The sequence below is a fragment of the Pleurodeles waltl genome, chromosome 5 (genome assembly GCF_031143425.1).
Source record: "Pleurodeles waltl isolate 20211129_DDA chromosome 5, aPleWal1.hap1.20221129, whole genome shotgun sequence".
NCBI classification, from domain to species: Eukaryota; Metazoa; Chordata; class Amphibia; order Caudata; family Salamandridae; genus Pleurodeles; species Pleurodeles waltl.
This window is the reverse complement of record NC_090444.1, coordinates 1,651,708,480-1,651,722,194: the sequence shown is the minus strand read 5'-3', so window position 1 is coordinate 1,651,722,194 and position 13,715 is coordinate 1,651,708,480.

Here is a 13,715-nt window from a genome sequence, read left to right as displayed (position 1 = left end):
TAGGCCTTGCTATATTCAAGCCCAAAGTACTCTGTATCAAGGTATTTTCAAGATAGTGAACGTCTTTGGCCACACTAAAGTTGGTCTCTGAGGGCTATGCTTGTGTGAGTATGCACTGTGGTGATCACTAATGTCTTCCCACATCCAACATAAAAATCCTATTTTAAGCAGGCACTCCATCCACAACAAACCCAGAGACAGAAATCTGGTAGTACAAAAGCAGGATCTTTCAACAATCAGACAGGGGATAGCCAGGAATTATCCTGGCATCCTATTTTCTCTCTTACAAGAATGCCAAAGTGTTACATGACCTGTCAGGCAGGAGTTGCCACTGTGCTGTCACCAGAATGCCCACACCTTCTACTGGGAATATTTTATTGAGCTCAGAGGAGTCCCATTCAAGTCAGACTATTTCATGCTTAGAGGTGGAATTTCACACCTGCTCACTGGCTGAGCACAGGTTTGGAGCTGCTGGAGACTCAATGCAAATTAGCCTCCAGGAACATTTTCAAAGTTATTTCCTTATTATTTTGTAAAATCTGACTTCACAATTGAATTGGGTTTTTACTTACTATTGAGATAGTTGTTTAGTGATTTTTCTTGCTAGTCCCGATCCCAAGATACAGTATTAGGATTTTAATCTAAATTCAGATTTTCTACATAAGACATTGAGCCCTGCCACAGTGAAAATAGCTTTTAGGGCCTTGGCACTGAAGATAAATGGTAATATTACCATGGTATATCACATCTGGTGATCAAACAAGTGTATGGTCTATATGTTTCAGCCAATGTTGTGCTAAAAAATCCACTTTGACTTTCTTCAGGACCTGCTGTTATCAGGGCTTACTACGCCCCAAAAGAATCACATGCATACTAAAGCATGCATCCCTTGGGTGCTTATATTCATAACTTACAATTTTCACCTTCCTTTCCAATTCCTGTATAATAAGAATGATGTGGGTAGTAGCTGAATATACAGACTTGATAAATTCAACGTGAAAGCAATGTTATTCAGTCACATTCATCTAGTGGTATGCAAACATGCTACACATACCCCAGCAAAATACCTTAAGGTGCCTAAACACGTATTAAACTCCACACGCATGCATTTTACAATGTGTCATCCACATCTCTTGTATACTATGTGGACAACCCCTCAGTTTGCAACAGGACAATGGTACTGTCTATAATCCATTTATTCCCAGATGTACGAAAACCCAAACGTTTTGTCATTATGCGCGGGACCGGTCAATTCTGTTTTGCCCCATATTATGTCCAAAACAAGGAACCAGATCACTGAATCATGGGGGTGTTACCCACCGATAGCTGTATGGCTCTCAGTCACTGTAATCTCCAGAAAACACAATCAGGCAGAAAAAGCTGTGACTTAGTGGTGTCACATGGCACACCTGCAAGGTGTAAAGTACCAGTGATACCACTCACACCTATCTGTATAATGTCAAACAAGTGCTCCCCTTTATAACACCTACTTCAGATCTTGCTCCGGTCCTGGTAGGGGATATTTAAATAGAGGTGGCTCTTCACCTCTTACTTCTGTATGTTTTCATGCACCCGTCGTCCTATGTGCTTATTGAATCAGAGTGACGGGTCTCCCTCCAAGCTTGCTGTTAACTGTTTATTTGGCAGCATTCTGCTCGCATGCCTGCACAACGCTTTCCTGATTGGGTGGAAAGGCCCACCAGCTTGTATTTGAGCACGAGTGATCAGAAAACACACATGGTCACCACATACTGTTGAGGATCCCCTAGTTAATAACATTCAACAAGCGTTATATTCAACCTTCTGCAGTTCTATTCTGATGACGAATAAGGGGGGGCATTAAAAAACAAGTTCAAAAATTATTTGGCGCTGCTTTAAGAATATGTCAAAAAAGGCCTCCTTGTTCAAAGACATAGGGGGTCATTCTGACCTTGGCGGTCCATGACCGCCATGGCGGAGTGCGGCGGAAGCACCGCCAACAGGCTGGCGGTGCTTCCTGGGCGATTCTGACCGCGGCGGTAAAGCCGCGGTCAGAAAAGGGGAGCCGGCGGTTTCCCGCCGGTTTCCCGCTGGCCCAGGGAACCCGCCATGGCGGCGCTGCTTGCAGTACCGCCATGGGGATTCCGACCCCCTTACCGCCAGCCTGTTTCTGGTGGTGTACACCGCCGGAACCAGGATGGCGGGAACGGGTGCCGTGGGGCCCCTGGGGGCCCCTGCACTGCCCATGCCACTGGCATGGGCAGTGCAGGGGCCCCCTGACAGGGCCCCACAAAGATTTTCACTGTCTGCTTAGCAGACAGTGAAAATCGCGACGGGTGCCACTGCACCCGTCGCACCCCTTCAACTCCGCCGGCTCCATTCCGAGCCGGCTTCATTGTTGAAGGGGCTGTCCCGCTGGGCCGGCCGGCGGTCTTCTGGCGGTCACCCGCCGGCCCAGTGGGAAAGCCGGAATGACCGCCGCGGTCTTTTGACCGCGGTGCGGTCTTTCGGCAGGAACAGCTTGGCGGGCGGCGACCGCCGACCGCCGCAGTCAGAATGACCGCCATAATACCGTCTTCTGTATGCCCATGTGAAAGGTGATGTTACTGCTTACAGGTTTTTAAATTCATGGTGTATCCCATCTAGAGGTAACCTATATAAATAGGGTTACAATAAAGGTGACAAAAGAATTCATTAATTGACCTTTTCTGTATGCACATATGTAAGGTGCCTGATTATGCTTACGAGTACTCAGGTCATTGACATCCCACCAACAAGTAGTAAAAATATATAGGCAAAAGATATCACCTACCTTTATAAGTAATGAATTCACTGCATTGCCCAGCATCCACTACTACAGGATGTGATGAAACTGCTCTCCTGCCATACCCATCGTTAAAAAAAAGCAGGCATACAAGTGAATGCCATTTACTCTTAAATATCTCCATAGGAAATGACAATACTGCATTTCCCAGCATTCACCTCTTCGGAAGTGAAGTCACTTCCTTCTTTATCCCTACTTCAGTGAACTCCTTAGGGCATCCGTGTGCCTGGCATCTGCAGCAAAAGACGGGCACAGTGAAGATTATGGTCTGTTTAGACCTGTTCGAGCCAGAAAGGGTCTTTCGCCAGAATCCCTGTTCCTCTACAAACTACAAGGTAAGCTGTAATCATGTACTTCACCCCCATCTTATACTGCCTACCCCACAATCTTACAGGGACCTAGACCACACAAACACTCACAGCACCTAGGATCAGCCTCATACACATCCCAGAAAACCAACTCACACACTAAACTACCATACTCACATGTTCTAACTTACGTTTATTAATGCAAACTGTGCAATACTCCAAGCTACTAGCATTGCAGCCCTCACTACACTCTTCTTAACAGAAAACAAGTTAATTTCACATTCAAGTATATCATAGATATCCAGTTCCCACAGACAACTGCATCTATTGTGTAGACTGTGTACATAGGAAGGGAGGAGGCCTCACTCAAGTCTTCTTGTATCTGCACTCTAGCCAAGCAGGTGAGACATCTCAATGGAGCTTCTCAAATCATACCTCCCACTCTCTGTAGTTCACTCTACTACCTTCCATTTAATCTACATGCCTTCTGTGTAGAACAAGGACTGTATTGATGAATACTCAGATATTCTAGACAATTCATTCATTCAACATGCGCTCATCACCTTTGTGGGAGGCTTCAACTTCCTAGACAAAGCAAGCTTGAAAGAAACAAAAGAGACATCCTCTTCAACCTTATTGACCCACTCAGTGTGGTATAGCACATCAAGTTACCAGCATACTCCAAAAGCCGCATCCTCAACTTTGTTCTTTCAACATCACCAACAATCAGATATAAACCACGTGGATTTCTGACCACCTCCTCATCTTCTCTATCTTCCACCCCAGAGTCCAACCAACAAACTGAGATAAACTTAAAGGAAACAACCAAACCTTCTGATGCTTCAAATATTTCTCCATCAGCAACCTAAATCACTTTTCACCCTGCCAACGCAATATCCGATGTCAACAACCTTCTAACAAATTACAACAGTTTTCCAAGTATAACACACCAAAACCTGAAGCATTCATCCTGAAGCATTCATCACGCTGCTACCTCAAAGATATCACCAACAACAGACATTAAATTAAATGGAAGAAAAACAGAACCCAAGATTACCTAACATAACTAAATCCTTTCTGCACTACACTCACAACTCATCACATTAAGCAAAGAAAAGTAGTATGCCAACACTGTCAGGGGAATCACAAATGTAAGCAAAGCACTCTTCAAGACAATCAAGAACAGCATCAACCCCTGTCTGACCCTCCTATCCCACACACCACAGGCAAGAGCAATGCCATCAACCTGTTCTTCAGTGAAGAAATACAGAAGATCTGACAGCACAACAACGCTGAGCCTGCTCCTCTTATTAGGCACAACCTGTATTATAGCATCATGTAATGGTCATCCTTTGATGCCCTGTCTTTTGCAGATATTACAGAGATCACTGACATTCTTAACTCCCTTAGCGCGACCTCCTATCAAGGTCCTTCATCAAAGCTTTCTCCAGAGAACCTCTCTCACCCCTTGCTCAAGGTATCCTCCCAAGACAGGCCCAATCCTTCCACTTCTAAAGAAGCCTACACTAGACCTAGTTGACCTCACCAACTAGTGACCCATCATCGGCATGATCATCAAAAAAGGACCATACACTCAACATAAGAACCAAAAATCTCCTGCACGACTTCCAGTTTGGCTACAGAGCATCCAGCAGAATGGAGACAGCTACCTTACATACTGTAAAAGATGGCCTCCTGAGTACAGATGAAAATTACCTTTGCTTTTGGATATTGCTTGATATCTCAACTGCCTTCAATTCTGTTGACCATTCCCCCCTCATACATACACTAAAGTCTTCAATTGGATTTACTGACAGTGTCCTACAGTGGTTCTTCTCCTACATTGCCAACCAACCCACTTCATTTGCATGGCACCTACAGATCCCAGAAGATAACTTTCACGTGCAATTCCTTCAGGGTTCCACACTGCCCCTCATCATCCCCAACCTCTAGAAGTAGCCCGTTTGAACCATTGCCAATTCACTTTGATTCACCCTGGACACCAGATGCCCTGGGTCCATCTCTCTTGAAGAAAGTGAAACTGTTCCTCCCAGAAGCCGCTTCATAACAGCTGTTTAAGCAGGTGTATATGTATAAGTATTGTTATTTTTAAACGTAAGCCTAGCTGTGAAGCAATAGAGCGCTGTACATTAATTATGGGGAAGGGAGACAATCTGCACGATCGTGTACACCAAGTGTTGAATACATAAGTACATTTTACTCATTTCTAGGAGTCAGGGAGGTTGAGCACTGTACATTAGTTAGGAGATCAGGAGACAATCTACAAGGTTGGGAACAGCAAGTGTGGAATACATGAGTACACTTTCCATATATTTAGGCACAGGGAGATTAAATAAATTGCCCAGAATCCCACGATGTTGAGCCTAGCACTGAGGCCAGGATTTGAGCCTTAAGCCCTCATTATGAACTTGGCGGTAAACACCGCCGACCGCCGTGCTGACGGCCAACAAAAGGCCGCCAGTGGCAGTGGGTGGCATACTGCCGTATAAAGATGACAAAAATGAAAATCACCCGAAAATTCTCAACTTCCACCCACCGCCAGGGCCAACGACAATGGAAACGCAGAACACCCCACACCGCTACGCATACAAACCCCCAGCCCACCAAATAATGATGCACAAATCAGCTTGGCGGACAGTGAAAGCAGAATGACAATTGGCGGTACCGACCGCCGCAGGGGAACTGCCAAAAATAAATGCACACATTGCCGGATTTGATAAGCACACACCTGACACACATCCACACCACTATAAAACACACACACCCCCCCCACAATCCTTTTCTACGCCAATATTACGACACATATTGACACCCCAACACGCATACAGTGAACAAATCATCACACAAGTCACACACACGAAATCACCACTAAAACACAAACACTGCACACCCACCATCACAAACCACACAACAGCACCGTCACCAACTCACCTACAACGCACCACGCACAACACACAGCATGGCACCCCCAAAGCACCCCTGCTTCACCGACAGGGAGCTAAGGACCATGGTGGATGAGATAATCAAGGTCGAGCCACAGCTATTCGGGGCACAGGTGCAGCAGATGCCCTTGGCCAGGAAGATGGAGCTATGGAAGAGGATCATCAACAAGGTCAAAGTAGTAGAAACCCATCCACACACAAGGGAGAACATCAGGAAGAGATAGAATGACCAGCGGGGGAAGGTGCGCTCTATGGCATCACAACACAACATTACGAAACAGAAGACTGGTGGTGGTCTCCCACCTCCTCCCCCCGAATACACCGACTCGGAGGAGAAGGTTTTGGCTATCCTGTACCTGGAGGGCTTCACTGTACTCCCTGGAGGACTGTACTCAGGGAGTCAATGACAATACCCTGACAGCCACAACAACTGCAATGCATGTATTACCCCATCCCTGTCACTACCACCATGCCCCCATCCCCTACCCAGCCCACAACATCCAGACACTCTGATCCATGTTTCCGGCATACCCACAACCCCCCATAAAAATCACTATCCAGTCCGTTGGGCACAGTCACCAATCCATGCATGTAATGTCAGGAGCTCTACAACACCCACAATGCACCAACAGCCCCTCGCTAAATGCATCAAAACGAACACGAAGGGACCCTGCAGGCTACTACAAGGGAATGTAACCACCAATTACAACTGACCAGTGCGGCAAGGGACAAGAAAGTGCAGGACACCCACATTTCTATTCTCTCACACACAGTCACCATCACCCAGGCCTCCTGGACGGAGACGTCAAGGAGTGCCAGTCACCTACCTGAAGATAAAGGCCCCACTCAGGAGAGTGCAGAGGGATGTCTGGACACAGAGGAAAACCCTGGCCCATCCCACAGGCCTGGACAGTCACCTTCCAGAAGCCCCACCCAGGACACCCTACCACTCAGCCACCACCAACAGCTCTGGCCCAACGCCCCCACACCAGTGTGTCCAGGCCACAGACTGGCTGCCCACATGTACAGAGGCCCGAGTCTCCACCCACCGCCAGGGAGGATGATGAAGGGCCCAGTGCAAGTGGAAATGCCAGACCTGTGCAGAGGACACTGACACAGGGGGCTAGGTCCAGAGGAAGGATATCAGTGGCCCGGGGGGGGAGGGGCGAAGAAGGGACGCTGCTGCCCAGTAGGTCATTGCTGAGGTCCTGGGAGCATACAACCATTCCCAGGACAGGATGGGCCAGATCCTGGCCACTTGGGAGCAGAATCAGAGGCTTCAGGAAGCACACCACCAGGAGGCCATGAAGCAATGAAAACAGCTCAATGCCACCATGGCCTCCATTGCAGGGGTGATGCAGCACAAGACCAACATCCAGCCTGAGTCCTCCATCCACCTGAAGGCCCCTTCCACAAGCAAGGACACTGCTCTGCCTTCAACATCTGCAGCAGCTATTGGAGTGGCGGAACTGCCAGAGGACTAACAGGATAATAACACCCCTTCCCCTGCAGCCCAGGTACCCCCTCGCAAACGTGGCCTCAGACCCAGACATCCCAGTGAAACACCAACCAAAACCAAGCCCCCCGTCGGGAAGTGACTCTGCCCTGAAATGTCTCACCTGTGTGCCACTGAGCTACCTTGTTGACATGCCCCTGCCATTTCACCATCTTCCAATGGCTCCATGGGCATTGCCCCTGTGCTGCCAACAGCTGTGGAAATGTACCTGAGGATATTGTTCACCATGTGCCCACTACCTTCCACTGTCCCACCACTCATGTATGTTTTATCTCAAAATATATACACTTGTACACGCAATAAATATGGCCCCATTTAATGTCAGCAATCAAATGTTAATGTTTATGTATTAGACATTTTCCATCATAATGCTGCTTTAATTGCAGGAGTGGGTCTGACAGACTGTCATGTCTGAAGTATGTCACACTGTGCATTCCATTGCTGTAACACACATCTGTTTCATCATTCATAAAGTTGCAACATCACTGGTAAGCAACATCACTTATGTAAGGGTACATAAGTCTCCCAGAAACAATGCAAGAAAACCCCTTTGCAGAATGTGAAATGTACCTCAGAGTCACTGGAAATATAGCTGGATTAGCTGGGTTCTGGAGGTGATGTATTTCCCCTCTTCTTCTTCATCACTCACAGCCATCCTCTGAGGTGGTGGGGGGGGTGTTGGACAGCATCATCCTCTTCCAGAAGTGGGATAGTTTTCCTCACAGCCAAGTTGTGTAGCATGCAGCAGGCCACCACTATCTGACACACCTTGTCAGGGCCATACCACAGGGATCCTCCAGAGAGATACAGGCAACAAAATCTTGCCTTCAGGAGTCCTATGGTACGCTCAATCACCCTCCTAGTGCAATCATGTGCTTCATTATATTGGAGTTCAGCTTCTGTCCTGGGATTTCTCACAGGTGTCAGGATCCATTGCATGTTTGGGTAGCCAGAATCCCATGGAAAAGTGGGTAAAAGAGGGTTAATACACACACTTACTACTTGTGTGCAGCTTGCCTGTCAGGTATATCACTAGTACAGTGTCATTCACACTCACCTATGAGCCAAGCTCTGTCCCCCTGTAGGTGTCCCATTATCTGTGGCACACTGCTGTTTCTCAGGACATAGGAATCATGGACTGATCCTGGGAACCTGGCATTGACATGCGAAATGTACTGATCAGCAGAACACACCAATTGGACATTTATGGAGTGAAAGTTTTTACGATTTCTGGACACCTGTTCATTTACTCTTGGGGGGTATGAGGGTTATATGGGTACCATCAATGGCACCTATCACATGGGGGATATTTGCAAAAGAATTGAATCCTGATTTGATGGTAGGGAGATCAGCCCTTTGAGAGAACTGGACATAACTTTGCAGGTGTTGCACGAATTCATTCAAACATTTGGACAGGATGTGGCTAAACATTGGCTGAGATACACTGGCTGCCATGCTCACTGTCACTTGGAATGAGCCTGCGGCTACAAAATGGAGCACAGATAGTACCTGCACAGTTGAAGTATGGCATGGGGATTCCTATTCGCTGACATTAGAACAGGCTCCATTTGTGCACAGAGTTCCAGGATTGTGGCTTGATTCAGGCGGTAAGTGATGATGATGTGATGTTCTTCCATGGTGGCCAGATATACCAAAGGTCTGTAAACATATGGGGCCCTCCCTCACCACATGGGTCTGTGCCTATGGTGTAGGAAGAGAGACACACTGAGTTGGGACATATACTTCCAGAACAAGGTCCCACTATTCATGTTGTACATGCAACACAATTGTCCCTCACACAGATACAAAAAATGTTTTAATCCTGTCAGGGCAATGTGTGGTGAGGTATGTATGTTTTATTGCATCACAGTGTAGGCACAATTCCCAACATGATTCCATGAGGAGAACCAGTCACCCTAGCAGTTCTCGACGAAGGGAAGATGGAATCGAGCCATGGACTAGGACCCCGGCCAGACTATGAAGGTGTGGTGGATGCAAAATGGCAGCCCCCTGCCCTACAGGTAGTGTAGTGTAGGAAGTGACCTCATTCTGCTAGCATTGGTCGTCATGGCGGTAGGCGGTGTACCTGATCATTGGATGACATTGTTGTTAATGGGGAAGCAGGGCCAATCATGATCACCACCGGCGGTGATGGTGCACACCGCCACGGTATACACCGCCATTTTGCCATGCCCTTGCCACTTGACTCCTGCACCTCGAGTAGGGAAGAACTCCACTGCACGTGCTGCTGTGTCCTGACTCTGGTCCCTAACATGGCATGTGCTACAGGGGAACGGGCCACGGCCTTCATCACCGAGGAGCTGGAGAAGCTGGTGGATGGGGTCCTACCCCTGTATGCAAAGCTGTATGGGCGACCAGTGGAACAGGTGAGTTAATATATGTCCTCCTTGAAACTGTGTGAATGTGGCGGATGATTGTAGGCATTTTTGTTGGCTGTGTAAATGCTTACCCAATGTGTCTCTGGCAGTTTTGAGCTTGGCTATTGCCTATATGTATGTCTCCATGGGGTATGTCAGGTTGGACTGGCATGGCATTTGTGTATGGGGCACCCACACTGACATCTGTTTCTTTACTCTGTGTGTCTCATGCAGGTCAGTGCCCATCAGAAGAAACGAGTGTGGCAAGCCATCGCCAAGGAAGTGCGGACTCTGGGGGTTCTCAACTGGCAGAGCACCCACTGCAGGAAGCAGTGGGAGGGCCTGCGACGCTGGGACTGGAAGACCGGAGAGGCCAAGCTGGTGATGGACTCCCAACGTGGACAGGTGCCCGTCGGACTCTGACCCCCCTAATGGCCTGCATACTGGTGGTGGCCTATCCGAATTTGGATGAATGCTTGAAGGCAGCATAGCAGTCACAAGGGGTTGAGTAACAACACTGTTGTGATGCTACTATGATGAGTGTAGTTAGGTGCTATGGGGTGCATGCATTGTAGTGCCAGGCCCATAGACAGGTGTGTCCCTGCAGTCCTGCCCCCCTCTACATCCGTGGGATAGTGTCCTTAGGTAGATATGGCTGGTAATGTAGGCCTGTGAGAGGTCCCCTGTTTGGGCTATTGGTTTATTGTGGCCTCATGGATTTGCAGATTTGTTGTTTTGGCATCGTCTCTCATTGTTTCCCACTGCAAAGTGTAGCAGAATAGAGGGCCAGGATGGTAATGTGCTGTACTGTGGGATCATGCCTACCAGTCAGGGGCACATTCCTATTGTATATTGTGTCTGCTAAGGGTTGGTGCCTGAGATGGGTGAGAGCGTATGTGTTCCAACATGAATAATTTTCCTGGACTTGACATACTTCTTTCTTCTTTTGTCACCCCCACCCCCTCTGTGCTCTTGTGTCCTTGTGTGCTTTAGCATCATCTGGTGAGGGAGCCGTGGCACTGATAAGTGGGGATGCTGCAGCCCACGAGACCCAGGAGGCAGAATCTACTGACACCAAGGGGATCAGTGGGTTGAAGGGAGAGGGGAGTACCAAGGGGGAGGCGACTACCACTGAAGGTAGTGACTCCAACGCCTCCTCCGATGGCAGCTCCCTGGTGGTGGCAGACCCTACTGGGCCCACCGATTCTTTGCCATCTCCCGCCACCCCCATACCATCGCTGTCTTCCCAGTAGCTCCCCACCGAGTTTCCCATGCCCGCTTACCCAGGAGGGTGGGTGTCTCCTTCACCCCAAGCACCTCTTCTCCTGCCCCAGTCAGCCCTGCTGCCCTTATTGAGGAGGCTATTGACCTCCTGAGAACCATCTCTGTTGGGCACACAACCATCGTGAATGCCATCCAGGGGCTGGCACTCCAGATGCAGCAATGCATTCCAGGGGCCCAGGAACTGGAATGGCACCCTCTGGCAAGCTAGAGTCCACAGCAAGGAGACTCAGAGACTGGTTGATGATGTCTTTGCTGTCCCCGAGGCTTCGAAACAGGAGGCAAGCTGAGACCAAGCCCTTGAAGACACCTCTCAAGTAGGAATATGCCACAAAGTCCAGTCTTTGTCCTATTTCAGGCAGAAGCAGTAACTGCAGGCTAACCCAGCAAAGCATGGTCACAGGCAAAAGGGGAAATACTCCTACACCAGCTCTTCAACTCTTCTCCTTGGCAAAGGTTCCCCTTGAATCTTGAAGTAATCTAAAAGTAAGGGGTTTTGGGTTGACTACTTATACCTCTTTCTGCCTTTGAAGTTGGCAAACTTTAAAGGAATGCCTCTGTTGTTGACAAGATCTTGCCTTACCCAGGCCTGGCTCCAGACTCAATCAATCAATAAATCAGTTTTTGTAAAACATGGCTACTCACCCGTGAGGGTTTCAAGGTGCGGGGGGAGTTGGAAGAGGAGGGGTTCCTCATCCAAAGAGCCACAACTTGAGGTTCTTCCTGAAGATGGTGAGTGATGGGCTTGTCTGAGGTGCAGGGGGAGGTTGTTCCAGCTCTTTGCTGCGATGTAGGTGAAGGATCGTCCTCCGGCGGTGGTTTTATGAATGCAATGGATGGCGGCCAGGGCCAGCTGTGCAGAGCAGAGAGATCTGGGGGGGACTCACACCAGGGGGTTGGAGACTGCATTGTGTGAGGGCAGGCACAGGTGTAAGTGACCACTCCTCCCTCCACTCTAGCCCAGATGACCCATTAGGATATGCAGGCTACACCCCTGCTCCCTTTGTGTCAATGTCTAGGTGAGATTCACAAACAGCCCAACTGTCAGTCTGACCTGGACAGGGGATACACAAGCAGTCAGAGTCACAGAATGGTTTAAGCAAGAAAATGCCCACTTTTTAAAAGTGGCATTTTCAAACTGACAATTAAAAAAACTACTTTACTAAAAGATGTATTTTTAAATTGTGAGTTCAGAGACCCCCAAATGCCACATATCTCTCTGCTCCCAAAAGGAAACAACACTTAAAAGTTATTTAAAGGTAGCCCCCATGTTAACCTATGAGAGAGATAGTCCTTGCAACAGTGAAAAACGAATTTGGCAGTATTTCACTGTTAGGACATGTAAAACACCAGTATATGTCCTACCTAAAATATACACTACATCCTGCCAATGGGGCTACCCAGGGCCTACCTTAGGGGCGCCTTACAGGTAGAAAAAGGAAAGGTTTGGGCCTGGCAAGTGGCTACACTTGCCAGGTTGAATTGGCAGTTTAAAACTGCACACAGACACTGCAGTAGCAGGTCTGAGCTATGTTTACAGGGCTACTCTGTGGGTGGCACAATCAGTGCTGCAGACCCACTAGTAGCTTTTGATTTACAGGCCCTAAACACCTCTAGTGCACATTACTAGGGACATTACTAGGGACTTAATAGTAAATCAAATATGCCAGTCATGGAAAAGCCAATTAGTCATACAATTTACACAGGGAGCACTTGCACCTTAGCACTGGTCAGCAGTGGTAAAGTGCCCAGAGTACCAAAACCAGCAAAAACAAAGTCCAGCACATAGTCAAAACATAGGAAGCAGAGGCAAAAAATAAGATAGGGGACACCACGCCAAGGATGCCAGGTGTCAATGAAACTGATCTATAGTTATGAGGTAGAGGCATTTCTACATGTGCTCCATTGGGGATAGTGCGTATTGGCTCTCAATCTGCACACCATTGGAGAGATTGCCTACTGGCTATATTGTCCCCAGAGTGTAAGATGTGCGGGTGAATAATACTTGAACCCATGAGAGTTTTGGTATTCTTGTATGCATGTAGCATTTAAAGGTATAGTGTGCTCCATTTGGTTTAATAGCATTCAGAGCTACTGTCTCCCACTCTTTGCATGCCTCCTATATTGTTCTCTGCCCTCTTCCTTGACAAAACTATTGTAAAGCTAAGTGCATGTGTTGGAAATGAACATCTTTTGCATGATATTCCCCCAGATGTTTACCTTCTGTAGCTGAACGTGTTTTCTTTTGGCATTCGGAGTCTGCACACTTTACTTCTGCTAACCAGGGGTAAAGTGCCTGTACACACTCTTCCAAATGTGGTAACATTGTTAAACACCTAGGCCCATATTTATACTTTTTAGCGCTGCATTTGCGTCATTCTTTGATGCAAAAGCGGCGCAAACTTTCAAAACACAATTGTATTTTGTAAGTTAGCGCCGTTTTTGCGTCAGAAAGCAATTATATGT